We start from the raw sequence: 17,311 nt of genomic DNA on the forward strand, positions 1-17,311 counted from the left end.
TGGTGAAATTCATAATCATATTGATGTTTCTGGATCAATTGATAATTTTAATGTATTCTAAGGTCGATTTGAAAGATATTTCATTTAGACATCAAGGTCTCAAAATATCCTAAACTCGAAATCAATTTTTTTTTTTTTTTTTTGCTTCTACTCGTCGAACAGCAGGGTGCTACTGTACTTCTTTATATTATATATATTTTTTTGTTAATTGAATTCCACATATTTAAACATTCTTAATTCTAATTCAAGTGATAAACTAATCTGACAACCCAATTTTATGGATATTGAATTGATGTTGGTCGATTGATTTTGAGGATGAACGAGAAAAGAAAACAGAAATTAGATATGGTTTAAATAAATTAGTATGGTTCATAAAACAGAAAAAGAGCAGCAACTCAGATGGTTAAGGGGGTGAACGGGTAAGCGAGAGGTCTCAGGTACGAGCCCGGTCTTGGGCAATTCTTTTTAGGACGAATTTTAAAAGGGTATACCTTATTATTTCTTTTACTTCTATTATTATTATTGTTGTTATTATTATTATTATTATTGTTATTGTTATTATTATTATTATTATTATTTGTTATATAATTATTATTATTGTTATCATTACTAATACAAGATTTATGATCATTTAATATTATTATTATTATTATTAAGGTTATAATTATTATCATTATCATTATATCTATAAGTATTATAATTATCATTATTAATATTATAAGTATTATTAGTATTATTATTATTACTAATTTTACCATTTTAGTATTACTATTATTATTATTAAAGGTATCACTATTTTAAACTTATCATTTTTATTAAAATTAGTATTATCATTATTATTATTATTATTACGAACTATTATTATTAGAAGTATAATTTAAACATTAATATTATTAATATGATTACCGAAATTATTATTAAAACTACTAATATTAAAATTACCGTTATTATTAAAAAAAAATCATTTTATTGAAAACTATCATTTTTATCTTATCATTATTATCTTTTTATTTAAAATTATTATTATCACTATCATTATTGATATTAGTATATTAATTATTATTATTATCCTTATTCTAGTATTATTATTACTATAACTATTATTTTGTAAACGAAAGAAATTTATATACAAATATAGTTGTTACATAATTATACTAATATCACTAAACATTATGATATAATATTATTGATATTGATATAACGTTAACTAAATTACATATCAAATAAGTATTATAATATATTATAAGTATTAATAAAAGTATATATAAATATTGATCTTAATACATAACTAAATATATATAAATTTGCTTGATTACGATTATATGTGTTAATATATATACAAATGATATAGGTTCGTGAATCCGAGGCCAACCCTGCATTGTTCGATATCGTCATATGTATTTTTACTACAAAATACAGAATTGTGAGTTCATTTGCTCCCTTTTACTCTTTACGTTTTTGGGCTGAGAATACATGCGCTGATTTTACTAATGTTTTACGAAATAGACACAAGTGATCAAAAACTACATTCTATGGCTGGATTATGAATATTGAATATCACCCCTTTTTAGCTTGGTAACCTAATAATTAGGAAACGGGTATGGCCCAAATTGACGTGAATCCTAAAGATAGATCTATGGACCTCGACAAGTCTCATCCGGGGTACGGATGCTTTAGTACTTCGAGATCATTATTATTATACAGACGAGAGGTTCTGTTTGGGGATATTCTATGCATTAAAGTTAAGTCGGTTATCAAGCGTTCACCATATGAATGATTTTTAATTCGCGGGTTACGCGTATTATTTTGTACTCAGGTTACGTGTACAAGTAAATATATGAAATCTTGTGGTCTATTAAAATGATGGAAATGAATGTTTATGATAAACTAATGAACTCACCAACCTTTTGGTTGACACTTGAAAGCATGTTTATTCTCAGGTTTGAAAGAAATCTTCCAATGTGCATTTGCTCATTTTAAGGACATTACTTGGAGTCGATCATCGCAATGGAACCAAATGTTGATGACTTCGTCCAGATGGATTAGGACGGGGTATGACATGTGGTATCAGAGCGGTGGTCTTAGCGAACCAAGTCTTACATTAGTGTGTCTAACTGATAGTTGTTTAGATGCATTAGTGGGTCTGGACTTCGACCGTGTCTGCATGTCAAAAGTTTTGCTTATCATTTAGTGTCAAAAATTATTTGCTTATCATCCTTAAAGTCTAGACATGTCTTACTGCCTCTATTGCATAGACAGTGTATAGATAAATTTATATTTTAGCGTATCTGTTATTGTTACCTTTGCCTGACAGCTTCCGTAGATTCCTCCGTAACCTATGGGATTTTAGTATTATATATGCATATGTAAACTATGTATTGCAGGGTACTAATCTACATCATATAATCTATTTCTTATCAAAAATCCTTCATCTGATCGTACGAGATGAATCCCTCAACCAGTTCGAGTCCCTTAGATTTCGATAGCTATTCCAATAGTTATTCCGACAGCTATTCCGACATGGATATTCACCTAAGCTCCGAAAGCAGTTTAAATGAAATAGATCAACCAAACAGTCATCACCAATTCTGGATGAATTGGGATGGGTTAGTAGTCGACTTGATCAATGGAGACGCGAAGAAGGCGATCCTTTCCACCAATCGAATTCACCTCTTGGCAATGAACCTGAAGCACTTACCGGCGAACCTGTTCGTAATGCCATTTTCTCTCTCATCTCCAGAGTATCTCGTCACGACTACATAATATCTCAAATTCTAGATCTTATTCATCCGCTCGTTCGAACCGATAACCACCCAGGTGTAATGGAAGAAGTCAACGAGCTTCGCACTCGAGTAGTAGCATTGGAGAATATGGTGCAAAGGTTACAAGCACCAACAACAACATCCGCATCCCATACCTCAACATCTCATTCTGTACCTCAAGTATAATCATCGTTCTACGTATCGTTCTACATCAATTATCTTCGTTCTTCATGGCGATTATGTAGTCTCTAATGTTAGAGATTATTCATTTCTAGTTCCAACCGAAAACTAAATGAGATTAATATCACATTAACTCATTAAATCCATGATTATGTCTGAAGAAAATATATATGTATATATATTTTCATAAAGATTGTAATTAAAAATTCTTTCGTACAAGTGTTAATGGTGAAAATATTTTAACGGGTAGGTAATACCCGAGAAATATTTAGATTTCACATTAATAAGTTACACTGTACATTCTTCGAATCGGATTCAATGGTCATTTACTATAACGACTCTCATTTTTCCATTCTATATTTCTCATTTTTTCATTCTATACTTTTCCTTATTAAATGCTCAACAAAATAATTAAACTTAATAATTAAACTTTAATCAATAAAAGTTAAGCGTTAAGAATTATAAAATACGATAATTAACTTTGTACAAGTTAATAAAAATAATAAGTTAATAACTTTTGTGAGTAAATAAATAACTATAAAGACTTGTGTATTTAAAACAAATAAACTTGGATAATTAAGGGTTATTAAGCTAAATTAAAGTGCAAGGTTTAAAGTAAAAAATGTAAACCCTAATCACCCAAAACCTTAGCCGATTTTTAGAGGGTAAAATTACCCTCATACCCTCCAAAATTTCGGCACCCATCACCACCATAACCTCCTCATCAAGTCTAACTTGTTCCCTAAGTAACTCCTTATTAAAATCTAATTCTAGAATAATCCTAACACTCCTATAAATAGGGACCTAGGCTAAACCATTCCATGTACCAGATCACAAACAAATCCCTCACTCAAAAATCTCTCTCTCCCTCTCTATTTTTCGGCCAAAACCGAAAAACATCACCACCACCCATCGAAATCCTTGAGGGTTTCCAAGAAATCTTCAAGTGTTCTTCGCGTTCTTCGTGATCTTTGATAATGCTAAAAACGAACATATATTTCATAGCATTATTCCTCAAGAAAGACAAGCTTTTAGTTGCAATTGTTCTATTTCCAAGTGATATTTGTTTAAATAATAAAAGGTGAAGACAAAAGACAGATTCGACGAATTGAAGACGCAAATGACCAAAAAGCTCAAAAGTACAAAAGACAATCAAAGAGGTTCCAATTATTGATAAGAAACGTCTCGAAATTACAAAGAGTACAAGATTCAAAACGCAAAGTACAAGATATTAAATTATACGCAAGGACGTTCGAAAATCCGGAACCGGGACCAGAGTCAACTCTCAACGCTCGACGCAACGGACTAAAAATTACAAGTTAACTATGTATATAAATATAATATAATATATAATTAATTATATTAATTATATATATATTATATTTATAAAATAAATCGTCGGCAAACAAAGACCCAAATGTGGGTGAGCTGTAAAAACGATCTCCGCGACTCGCGGAGTTTGAAGAAGGAATGGGCCGCGAGTCGCGGAGCCCCAAAAACTGAAACTCCCTATAAAGCCCAACGAATTCTGATCATTTTATCATCCAATATCCATCCATCTATCTAAACGTATATATTTATATTTATATTTTAATTTTAATTTTAATCCTAATAATAAGGGTATGTTAGCGAAAGTTGTAAGGGTGTAATTCGAAATTCTGTCCGTATAACGCTACGCTATTTTTAATCATTGTAAGTTATGTTCAACCTTTTTAATTTAATGTCTCGTAGCTAAGTTATTATTATGCTTATTTAATCCGAAGTAATCATGATGTTGGGCTAATTACTAAAATTGGGTAATTGGGCCTTGTACCATAATTGAGGTTTGGATAAAAGAACGACACTTGTGGAAATTAGACTATGGGCTATTAATGGGTTTTATATTAACTAAACAATACCTTGTTAATTAATATACAAACTTATAATTCGACGTATTTATATATAACCACCTTGACTGGGTACGGTGGGCGGGATATCTATAAATACCAATAATTATTCATTTTACCGGACACGGAACTGGATTAATAGTTAATAGACTTGTTGAAACAGGGGTGAATTACATTCAAGGGTAATTGGTGTAATTGTTAACAAAGTAGTAAAACCTTGGTTTACACGCAGTCGATAACCTGGTGTATTCATTAAACAAAGTATTAAAACCTTGTTACAATTCGAATCCCCAATTAGTTGGAATATTTGACTTCGGGAATAAGGATAATTTGTCGAAGGCTTTCGCTCTTTATATTTATGACTGATGGACTATTATGGACAAATCCGTATGGACATATTAAATAATCCAGGACAAAGGACAATTAACCCATGGGCATAAAACTAAAATCAACACGTCAAACATCATGATTACGGAAGTTTAAATAAGCATAATTCTTCTATTTCATATTTTATTTCCTTTATTTTATATTTAATTGCACTTCTAATTATCGCATTTTATTTATTGTTATTGTATTTAATTGCAATTTAATTTTCGTACTTTTTAATTATCGCAAGTTTATTTTATCGCACTTTTATTTTTCGCAATTTCATTATCGTTATTTACTTTACGCTTTAATTTAAGTCTTGTATTTATTTTTAATATTTTACATTTGGTTTTAACTGCGACTAAAGTTTTAAAATCGACAAACCGGTCATTAAATGGTAAAAATCCCCCTTTATAATAATAATATTACTTATATATATATTTGTATTTTTATAAAAGTAAACTAATATAGCGTTAAGCTTTGTTTAAAGATTTTCCCTGTGGAACGAACCGGACTTACTAAAAACTACACTACTGTACGATTAGGTACACTGCCTATAAGTGTTGTAGCAAGGTTTAAGTATATCCATTCTATAAATAAATAAATATCTTGTGTAAAATTGTATCGTATTTAATAGTATTTCCTTGTAAAATATAAAGCTATTTTATATACACCTCGTACGACATCAAGTTATTTTTGGCGCCGCTGCCGGGGAACTCTTAAACGCCGAAAGCGCAACGCTAAATATTTAAAATAAAAAAAAAATATTTTTAGTTTACTTTTATTAAAATTCACTTTTGTAAAAATACGTTTTTTTTATTATTCGAAAATATAAAAAGAAAACAAAAATTTATATATATATTTTTTAAGATTTTGTCAAATATTTAAGTCTTATAAAGTTTCTTTATTTTTATTTTATAAAAATATAAGTTTTATTTAAATATTTTTATTTAAAAAAAATTAATATATATATAAATCTATTTTTAAGATATTTTTAAAATTATAAAGTAGTTCTATTTTTATTTTAGTTTTTAAATATAAGTTTTTATTATATAAATATTTTTATTTAAACAGAAAACAAAAAAAACGCGTCGAATTTTAAACTGTACCTGAGTTGAAAATTGGAACCCCGCGACTCGCGGAGTTTGCAGCCTCGAATACCGCGACTTGCGGAGCAACTTTGACACCGACAGAAACCCTAATCAGCATTTATTACGGGTAATTATTATTATTAATTTTTAATTAAAACCCTAATTAGGTTTATAGTTTTTAATTAGTTTTTAGTTTTTATTATTATTTTGTATATTTAGTTTATTTAGTTAATTAAATTGTAAAATTAATAGTTTTATAAAATAAATAATATAAAAATAATATTTTTATAAAAATTGTAATTTTTACAACTTTTTGTATATTTTTATATTTTGTCCCTTTTTAATTGTTTTAGCGTAACTTTTGTATTTTTCGCTCATATTTAGTTTTAATTCATAGTTTTTACCATAGTTATTTTTACTTCTAGATTTTTAGGCTTTGCCGTAGAATTTCTTAAGTGCTTTTTCTTTAGACTAAGATTTAGGTGCTTTAGAATTTTGCGACGCCTTTTTAAGTTTTAGTTTCTTTTTAAGTTATTTCCATTTGGGATTTAGTTTGTCCTGTAAGCTTTAATATTTTTAGAGACCTTTTACCTATGTATCAATTATTATTCCAATTAGTAATCTCAATTTGCGATTACAATTTTAAGTTAGTGGTAGTAATAAGGTTGGGTTAGGCAAGTGTTTTAAAGTTTTATAAGTCACTCTTTTTATTTCTTATTTTTCGACGCCTTTTATTTTCAACCATTTTTCTTTTTCGACCTTTTTCGACGAACTCTTTTTCTTTCTTATTTCTCGTCATTCTAGTTTTTAGGACATAGAGTTTTTATTCTACTTCTTATCTAAATTTCTTAAAATTACGAAAATTTATTTTATGTGGTTAAATTGATAGACATCAAAATTTTCTGGTCCGTAGTAATAGTTGGATTTGTACGTGGACCGGGTTATTGGAGCCAAACAGTCCTCAATTATATTGAGACCAAACGAATCCTGCCCCTCTGCTGCATCTTTTGGCTATTCGAAACGTGGGCAAAATCAGAAAAGTCTATTAATTGGATAACTTATTATAATTTTTCTTTCCTTTTAAAAAACTAATAGGATATTCAGTGAATGCACCGAGCAAGACGTTCATCACCTTTTGTACGTTCACCACCTGTAACTAGATCAAGACATCTAACTAATATTGTCGCCGTTGATAATCCATTTTTTGAACCCGACCTCACAATTGAGAATCCGAAGAATATTCAGGGACGATTCGTAGATCCTGAACCACTAAACTTTCCTTCGGAACCACCAATCATTCAAACAGAGATTGTTGAGGAACGAACCATTAAATCAGAGGATTCTGATTCAACAAATTCAATTATGGAAGTAACAGAACCATTAAGTATGGAAGACCGAATGAGAGCTAAACGCACTGGCCAAGGTCACGCAATTACTCATCCAGACATTAATGCGCCAGATTATGAAATCAAAGGACAAATTCTACACATGGTGACTAATCAATGCCAATTTAGTGGTGCGCCAAAGGAAGATCCAAATGAACATCTTCGTACCTTTAATTGGATCTGCACTCTATTTAAAATAAGAGAAGTTGAGGATGAACAGATATATCTCATGTTATTTCCCTGGACTTTAAAGGGAGAAGCCAAAGATTGGTTGGAATCGTTACCTGAAGGGGCAATTGATACATGGGACGTTTTAGTTGAAAAATTTCTTAAACAATTCTTTCCTGCATCTAAAGCCGTAAGACTTCAAGGAGAAATTGTTACGTTCACACAGAAGCCAAATGAAACTCTATATGAGGCTTGGACTAGATTTGGAAAATTGTTGAGAGGATGTTCGCAACATGGTTTAGACACCTATCAAATAGTACAAATATTCTACCAAGGATGCGACATCACTACAAGAAAAGACATAGATATAGCAGCTGGTGGTTCTATTATGAAGAAAACAGAAACTGATGCTTACAAAATTATTGATAACACTGCTTCCCACTCACATGAGTGGCACCAAGAAAAAGATATCGTTAGATCATCTAAAGCAGCTAGAGTCGATTCTAGCCATGACTTAGATTCCATTTCTGCAAAGATAGATGCCGTCGAGAGACGAATGGAAAAGATGACTAAGGATATTCACTCAATACGAATTAGTTGTGAGCAGTGTGGAGGACCACATTTGACAAAAGATTGTCTCAGTATTGAATTAACAATGGAACAAAGAGAGAATGTTTCATATCTAAACCAAAGGCCTGGAAATAATTATCAGAATAATTATCAACCGCCAAGACCGATTTACAATCAAAACCAGAACTATAACAGAAATATTCCATACAACAACCAACAAGGTCCTAGCAATCAACAAGTGTCCAACAATAATTACAATCAGCAAAGACCTAATTTTCAAAACAAACCACCACAACAAACCGATGATAAAAAGCCGAATTTAGAAGATATGATGACGAAGCTAGTTGAAACTCAAACGCAGTTTTTCACATCTCAAAAACAAACTAATGAACAAAATGCTCAAGCATTTAGAAATCAACAAGCTTCTATTCAAAATCTGGAACAAGAAGTAAGTAACCTAGCAAGGTTAATAGGTGAAAGAAAACCGGGAAGTTTACCTAGTGATACAAATGCTAACCCCCGGAATGAAACAGCTAAAGCCATTACCACAAGAAGTGGTACAACACTTAAACCACCTGAAATACCTGTAACTTCTGATGAAGCTATTCCTACTTCACAAGAACCACAACCTGATCAAGATAAGGAAAAAGAACCGGTAATTGAAAAGGTTAATGAAGATAACACAGTTAAGGATAAACCTTATGTTAAACCATACCAACCACCACTTCCTTACCCGAGTAAAATGAAGAAAGAGAAACTTGAAGCCGAGCAATCCAAATTCTTGGATATGTTTAAACAGATAAATGTAAATCTTCCTTTCATTGATGTGATTTCAGGAATGCCTAGATATGCTAAATTCTTGAAAGATCTAATCTCAAATAGAAAGAAAATGGAAGAACTCTCGGCTGTTACCATGAATGCTAATTGTTCAGCAGTGCTGTTGAATAAGATACCAGAAAAATTATCTGATCCAGGAAGTTTCACAATTCCATGTTTTCTGGGTAGTCTTAGTTCAATAGAAGCATTGGCAGACTTAGGTGCTAGTATAAATTTAATGCCGTATTCACTATACGCTAAACTAGACCTTGGAGAATTGAAACCAACAAGAATAAGCATACAACTAGACGATCGATCAATAAAATATCCTAGAGGGATAATGGAGAACATGCTAGTTAAAGTTGGTACTTTAGTATTTCCAGTAGATGTTCTAGACATGGAAGAAGATTCTCAAGTTCCTCTCATATTAGGAAGACCATTCTTAAACACAGCTAAAGCAATGATAGACGTGTTTGGTAAGAAATTGACCCTAAGTATAGAGGATGAGAGTGTTACCTTTTCAGTTGATAGAGCAATGCAACAACCGCAATCTGCAGATGATACATGTTATTATATTCAAACTATAGATGCACATGCAGAATTGTTAGAAGAATTTTCAGAATTACAAGGAACAGGAGAATGTTCTTTAGAAGAAGGAACTGAACAAATTGATGAAGCTGAAATGTTAGCTACACTTATAGCTAATGGATATGAACCAACAACAGAAGAAATTCAAATGCTAAAAGAAGAAGACAGATATCGATATAAATCATCGATAGAAGAACCTCCGAAATTAGAGTTAAAGCCACTTCCAAACCATTTGGAATACGCTTATTTACATGGTGAATCTGAATTACCTGTAATAATATCGTCTTCTCTTACTAAAAATGAGAAATCACAACTCATTTCTGTGTTGAAAGCTCATAAACCAGCCATTGCATGGAAGATTCATGATATTAAAGGAATAAGTCCTTCGTATTGCACACATAAAATCCTTATGGAAGAAGGTCATAAAACGTATGTGCAACGCCAACGAAGAATAAATCCTAATATGCAAGATGTAGTTAAGAAAGAGATTATTAAACTGCTAGATGCAGGTTTAATATATCCAATTTCTGATAGTCCATGGGTAAGCCCAGTTCAATGCGTGCCTAAGAAGGGTGGCATGACTGTCATTACAAATGAAAAAAATGAGCTTCTTCCTACTAGGACTGTAACAAGATGGCGTGTATGTATTGATTATAGAAAATTAAATGACGCCACCAGAAAAGATCACTTTCCCTTACCTTTCATTGATCAAATGTTGGAAAGATTAGCCGGAAATAGTTACTATTGTTTTCTAGATGGATTTTCTGGATATTTTCAAATTCCAATAGCACCCGAAGATCAAGAGAAAACCACATTCACGTGCCCTTATGGTACTTTTGCTTACAAACGCATGCCATTTGGACTTTGCAACGCCCCTGCAACCTTTCAAAGGTGTATGATGGCGATTTTTCACGACATGATAGAAGAATGCATGGAAGTTTTCATGGATGACTTTTCAGTCTTCGGTGATACATTTGAATCATGTCTAGTTAATCTTGAATGAATGCTTATTAGATGCGAACAATCAAATCTAGTACTTAATTGGGAGAAATGCCATTTCATGGTTAAAGAAGGCATCGTTCTTGGTCATAAAATTTCAAAAGAAGGAATTGAAGTGGATAGAGCTAAAGTAGATGTAATTGCTAAACTTCCACATCCCACCAATGTTAGAGGAGTTAGGAGTTTTATAGGGCATGCCGGTTTTTACCGACGTTTCATAAAAGATTTTTCTAAAATTGCCACTCCTATGAATAAACTCCTAGAAAAGGATGCTCCATTCATCTTTTCAGAAGAATGTATCAAATCTTTTAATATTCTTAAAGAGAACCTTACTAATGCACTGATCATGATAACACCAAATTGGAATCTACCGTTTGAACTAATGTGCGATGCAAGTGATTTTGCAATGGGAGCCGTTTTAGGACAAAGGATTGAAAAACGATTTCAACCTATATATTATGCTAGTAAGACGTTACAAGGAGCACAAACGAACTATACAACTACTGAAAAAGAACTCCTTGCTATTGTCTTTGCTTTTGACAAATTTCGATCATATCTCGTTCTAGCAAAAACGGTGGTCTATACCGACCATTCTGCTCTTAGATACCTATTTTCGAAACAAGATGCTAAACCACGATTAATCCGTTGGATATTACTCTTACAAGAGTTCGATATTGAAATCCGAGATAAAAAAGGAGCAGAAAATCTCGCCGCTGATCATCTTTCTCGTCTTGAAAATCCCGAGTTAGAAGTTCTAAATGAATCGGCCATACAAGACAACTTTCCTGATGAATATCTATTGAAGATAGATTATAATGAAATACCATGGTTTGCAGACTATGCAAACTACTTAGTATGTGGATTCCTTGAAAAAGGATTATCGTACCAAAAACGAAAGAAATTCTTCAGTGATATAAAACACTATTTCTGGGAAGATCCACTTTTGTTTAAAAGTTGTCCAGATGGAATAATACGCCGATGTGTATTCGAAGATGAAGCCAGTAAAATATTAAACCATTGTAACACAGGACCAACAGGAGGGCATTATGGGCCTCAATTAACAGCAAGAAAAGTTTATGAAGCTGGATTCTATTGGCCTACAATTTACAAAGACGCACACCTTCTTTGCAAATCCTGTGATGCTTGTCAAAGGGCCGGAAAAATAAGTCAACGTGATGAAATGCCACAAAATGTCATTCAAGTATGCGAAGTATTTAACATTTGGGGTATTGACTTTATGGGTCCATTTCCAAAATCTCATAATAATCTCTATATTCTCGTAGCCATTGATTATGTATCTAAATGGGCGGAAGCACAAGCTCTCCCAACTAACGATGCACGAGTTGTAGTCAACTTTTTAAAACGTCTTTTTGCAAGGTTTGGAACACCGAAAGCTTTAATAAGTGATCGGGGTACTCATTTCTGTAATAATCAACTTGAGAAAGTTCTTAAAAGATATGGAGTAACTCATAAAATCTCCACAGCATATCATCCACAAACAAGTGGACAAGTTGAAAATACCAACCGAGCTTTAAAACGTATTCTAGAGAAAACTGTAGGATCAAATCCGAAGGAATGGTCCATTAAATTGGAGGATGCACTCTGGGCTTTTAGAACAGCCTCCAAAACTCCAATTGGAACCACACCTTTTAGACTTGTTTATGGAAAAACATGTCATCTTCCAGTAGAAATTAAACACAAAGCATTTTGGGCTTTGAAGACATGTAATCTTGATTTGTATGAAGCCGGACGTCTACGATTAAGTCAACTAAACGAATTAGAAGAATTAAGACATGAAGCATACGAAAATTCGTTAATCTATAAAGAAAGAATGAAGAAATGGCATGATAAAAGAATCAGAAGTTCAAAAGAATTTAAAGAAGGAGACATAGTTCTTCTTTTCAATTCACGATTCATGCTATTTCCTGGAAAATTGAAATCAAGATGGTCTGGACCATTCATAGTTAAAAGAGTTTTTCCATACGGAACGATAGAATTAATAAATTCAAATGGGATTGAATTTAAAGTTAATGGTCACAGAGTTAAACATTACATACATGGTCCAATGGAAGTTAACAACGAAGTTAATCACAATTTCGATACCACAGCTAACTAAGTGTGGGGAGAATCAAGTCTTTAAAGGATAATATGTATTTCTGTTAGAGTTAGATTTTCTGTTTTCGTGTAGTTCTCAAAAATGGAACTCGAATGGTCTTTCCCTAGCAGACCCTAAAGAACTAGTCTTCTCCCCCCATTCTGAATTTTTATTTTTTTAGGTTTTTTACGAAATGAAGACTGCCTGTGAACTAAACCATGGTCTAATGCTACACGCTTTGATCACTAAACGTAATAATGACACACTTCCGAGTGAAATAGTATCAGTAATCAGAGAAAGATTGGACGGAGTAAGAAAAGAATCCAGATGCGAAGATAATAAGTTACAATTTGGTAAAGGAAAATCAAAATCCGCAGCGAAAAGAAGAGCACGACACCTAGAAAGATGTCACAAATGCGGAAAATGGTCACATGGAGGTAAATGTTCAAATAATCAAACCTATTCAAACACCGAATTTGTTACTTTATGTAGAGACGGACCGTTCATATGTTTAGAAGAAAAAACACTGAATGCTCGAGGTTACGCCTATGTAGCTATGGAAAACCAATTAAACCGACTATCTTATGAATGGGATAGATTATATAACTAAGAATACTATCTCACAGGTAAGTCTGTACAGTTTTTATTTTTTATTTTTATTTTTAACCTTTTGATAATAAACGCTAATTTGTTCGCTATAAAGTATTAAATTGGTATTGAATAAAATTAGGTTTGGCGACCGAAATTATTGATATCATTCAAAAATTTATTACATCACTGCGAAATTTAACGTTTATTCTTAAGGTATAAATATCTTTAATCAATCAACCCAAAATATTTCAAAAATTCGTCATGAGTTAAATTAGGTCTTGGAACCGAAATTACTTTACCGAAAAGAGGGGCGCATATTTTTGATAATATTTGATTGATTAAAGTGGGATAAATTTTTACCATATTTTTAAAATTAATATATAAATCTTAAATTAATATTGTAAACTTTGTAAAATCAATATATTTAAAATTGTAAATATTTGAAAAATATAATATAAGTTTGGTGTGAATTTATAATATGAATTTTTAAATTAAGTTTGGTGTGAATTTTTAATTTTTAAAATATGAATTTTTAATTTTATGCATTTCAAATTTTAAGTTTGGTGTGAATTTTTAATATTAATTTTGAATTTTATATTTAAGTTGTGTGAATTTAAAAACAAAAATTTACTCTATCTCATTAAGTTAAAAATATGATTTTTAAAAAATTCGTCGTAAGTTGAAGACTAGGTCTTTGAACCGAAATTGCTTTACCCGAGGGAGGGACGAGAACTTTTATTATCATTATTTTTAATCTTATTGAATTAAAGTATGCCAAAAACATTAAAAAATCAAAAAAATCTTAGCTTTTAAAACAATCACTACAAAAAGACAAATTTTAAAATTTTGTCGAAGGACGGACTAGGACATCGATCCGAAACGACCTCGTCCTAAATAACAAAGGAAAACAAAATTTTAAATTTATTTTATATTTGTTTATTAAGTTAAGATTTTATTAAAAAAAAAAAAAAAAAACCAAACACCGCGACTCGCGGTGTTTGAGGCTACCAAACCCCGCGACTCGCGGGAGGACCAAAATACAGAAAAAAATAAAATCGAGCTGAACTGATCAGTCCACACCACAACTCAAACATACAGCGAAAATAAACCCGAAAAAACCCGAGAAAAGACCCCCAAAATCACAATTTTTAACCGTTAATCATCAAATCTTTTACTAAAATCATGTTAAGAAGGATGCTATCAAGGAACTACTCAAGAAAAATGGTAAATTTCTACACCTAAACACCATTTAATCCGAAAATTAGTGTTCTTGAGCAATTTTATACCCAATTCGATTTTGATGCTTTTTAGTGTAATTATGCTTAAATTGCTTATGTATTATGCTTGTATAACCTAGATTGATGCTATTTAACATGATTAGAAGCCTTAAACTTCAAATTTTGAATAATCTAGGATTTGTGTTCTTGAGCAATTTGGGGCTTTTTGATATAAACAGGTTATGGCCGATTTTTGTCATGAATTGTTGCTAAATTAAGAAGTGTAACATGTTTAGGTAGTTAAATGATCCAAACTTTGAGCCTAAACATGATTTTGAGAATTAAAGTGGACTTTTTCAAGTCTAAAATTCATGAACTTGATATTTTGATAGATAATGCCATTTGAAACTTGTTTAATTACTAGTAATGATTATTTTGACATGTTATTTGAATTGAATGCTTATGAACTTGGCGAACATTTTCGTATATTGAAAGGACCCGTTCATATACATTATAAACGATTCACAATAGTTGATTACATCGCGAGGTATTTTGACCTCTATATGATACATTTTACAAACATTGCATTCGTTTTTAAAAGACAAACTTTCTTTACAACGAAAGTTGACGGAATGCACACCATTTCATAATACATCCAACTATAATTGACATAATAATAATCTTGATGAACTCAATGACTCGAATGCAACGTCTTTCAAAATATGCCATGAATGACTCCAAGTAATATCCTTAAAATGAGCTAATGCACAGCGGAAGATTTCTTTAATACTTAAGAATAAACATGCTTTAAAGTGTCAACCAAAAGGTTGGGAGTTCATAGGCTTATCATAATAATCATTTCAATATATTAATAGACCACAAGATTTCCGTTTATAAATATATGTACACTCGCAAGTGTATAAAAGTATTCTATAAGTTGTAGGCACCCGGTAACAAGCCTTAACGTTCATGTTTTACCCTCTGAAGTACACCAGATCAGGTGTGTTTAAAATAACCTCGAAGTACTAAAGCATCCCATAGTCAGGATGGGGTTTGTCAGGCCCAATAGATCTATCTTTAGGATTCGCGCCTACCGTACATAGACAAGTAGTTTAATGTTACCAAGCTAAGGGTATATTTCTGGTTTAAACCCACATAGAATTAGTTTTAGTACTTGTGCCTATTTCGTAAAACATTTATAAAACAGCGCATGTATTCTCAGCCCAAAAATATATATAAAAAGGGTGTAATGAAACTCATCATACTGTATTTCGTAGTAAAAATACATATAACATCATTTAACAAGTGCAAGGTTGGCCTCGGATTCACGAACCTATATTAATTATATATATTTATATGTTGGTCAATATTTGTCTAACAATTTTTGGTCAAGTCATAGTGTACCACAATCCTAATGCTCGAGACTAATATGCAAAAGTCAACAAAAGTCAACTTGACCCAAAATGACTTCTAAAATTTATACGTGTTTATTATATAACTTAGCTATAGTCGTTTTATATATTTAAATATATTTATTAGATTTTATAATAATAAAAGTCATTTATTAATAAAAATTTATATTAACGTTTATATATGATAAAATATACTTTTATATATCTTAAGTAGTAAAATTTATAAAGTTCACTTAATATCGTAAAACTATAGTGGTAAGTATTATTAATGTAATTATATTACGCGTGGTGAAAAATATCTTTGTATCCCCTATTTATTTGATAAAATAATATTGATCATAATAATAATAAGTAAAAGTTGTATTATTTTATAATAATAATTATTATTATTCTATAAAAAAAATAACAATATTTATATTTACTAAAAATGTTATTATGATAAAATGATAATACTAACATAATAGTAATAATGATATTTTATAATAACAATGATATTTCTATAATAACGACGATAGTAATAATAATCATTTTAACAATAATACTAAAATTCAGTTGACTTTAACTTCAAATCCGTTCATCGAAACTATTCGATATCTAAATGAAAAGTTCTTTTTTTCGCTAGCTTTCCAATGACATGCATATCATATACCCTATCTCAGTAGCATATGTATCTAATTCAGGATTCAACAAACCTATCTAAGGACAATATCGAATGTACAAGCATGCATAATCCTATATACTCGAGCACTAGTCAGGGATACACTATTGATATATAAAAGTTAAGTTATGAGTGCTCACGTATCAATATTGAGATTCAATATTGCAGGAAAGTACGTAGACGCAACGGAGATGATAAACACTAGATTGACCTCACGAGCATACCCATGAACCATACCCATCACCTCCGTAGCTATAACTCATAATTTCCTTAGCTTCGACTCATTCAAAAAACTATTTTGAAATCACTCGGACATCACTCCGTCGTAATATTTTATGTATACTAATAATATCTTGAAATAATATAGAGCAAAAATATATATATATATATATATATATATATATATATATATATATATATATATATATATATATATATATATATATATATATATATGTAAATCGATTGAGAGAGTTTAGAGAAATATATTTTCAAGTTTCTATGAAATAATGAAACCTATTGAATTC

Source organism: Rutidosis leptorrhynchoides, chromosome 4 (genome assembly GCF_046630445.1).
Source record: "Rutidosis leptorrhynchoides isolate AG116_Rl617_1_P2 chromosome 4, CSIRO_AGI_Rlap_v1, whole genome shotgun sequence".
Taxonomy (NCBI): domain Eukaryota; kingdom Viridiplantae; phylum Streptophyta; class Magnoliopsida; order Asterales; family Asteraceae; genus Rutidosis; species Rutidosis leptorrhynchoides.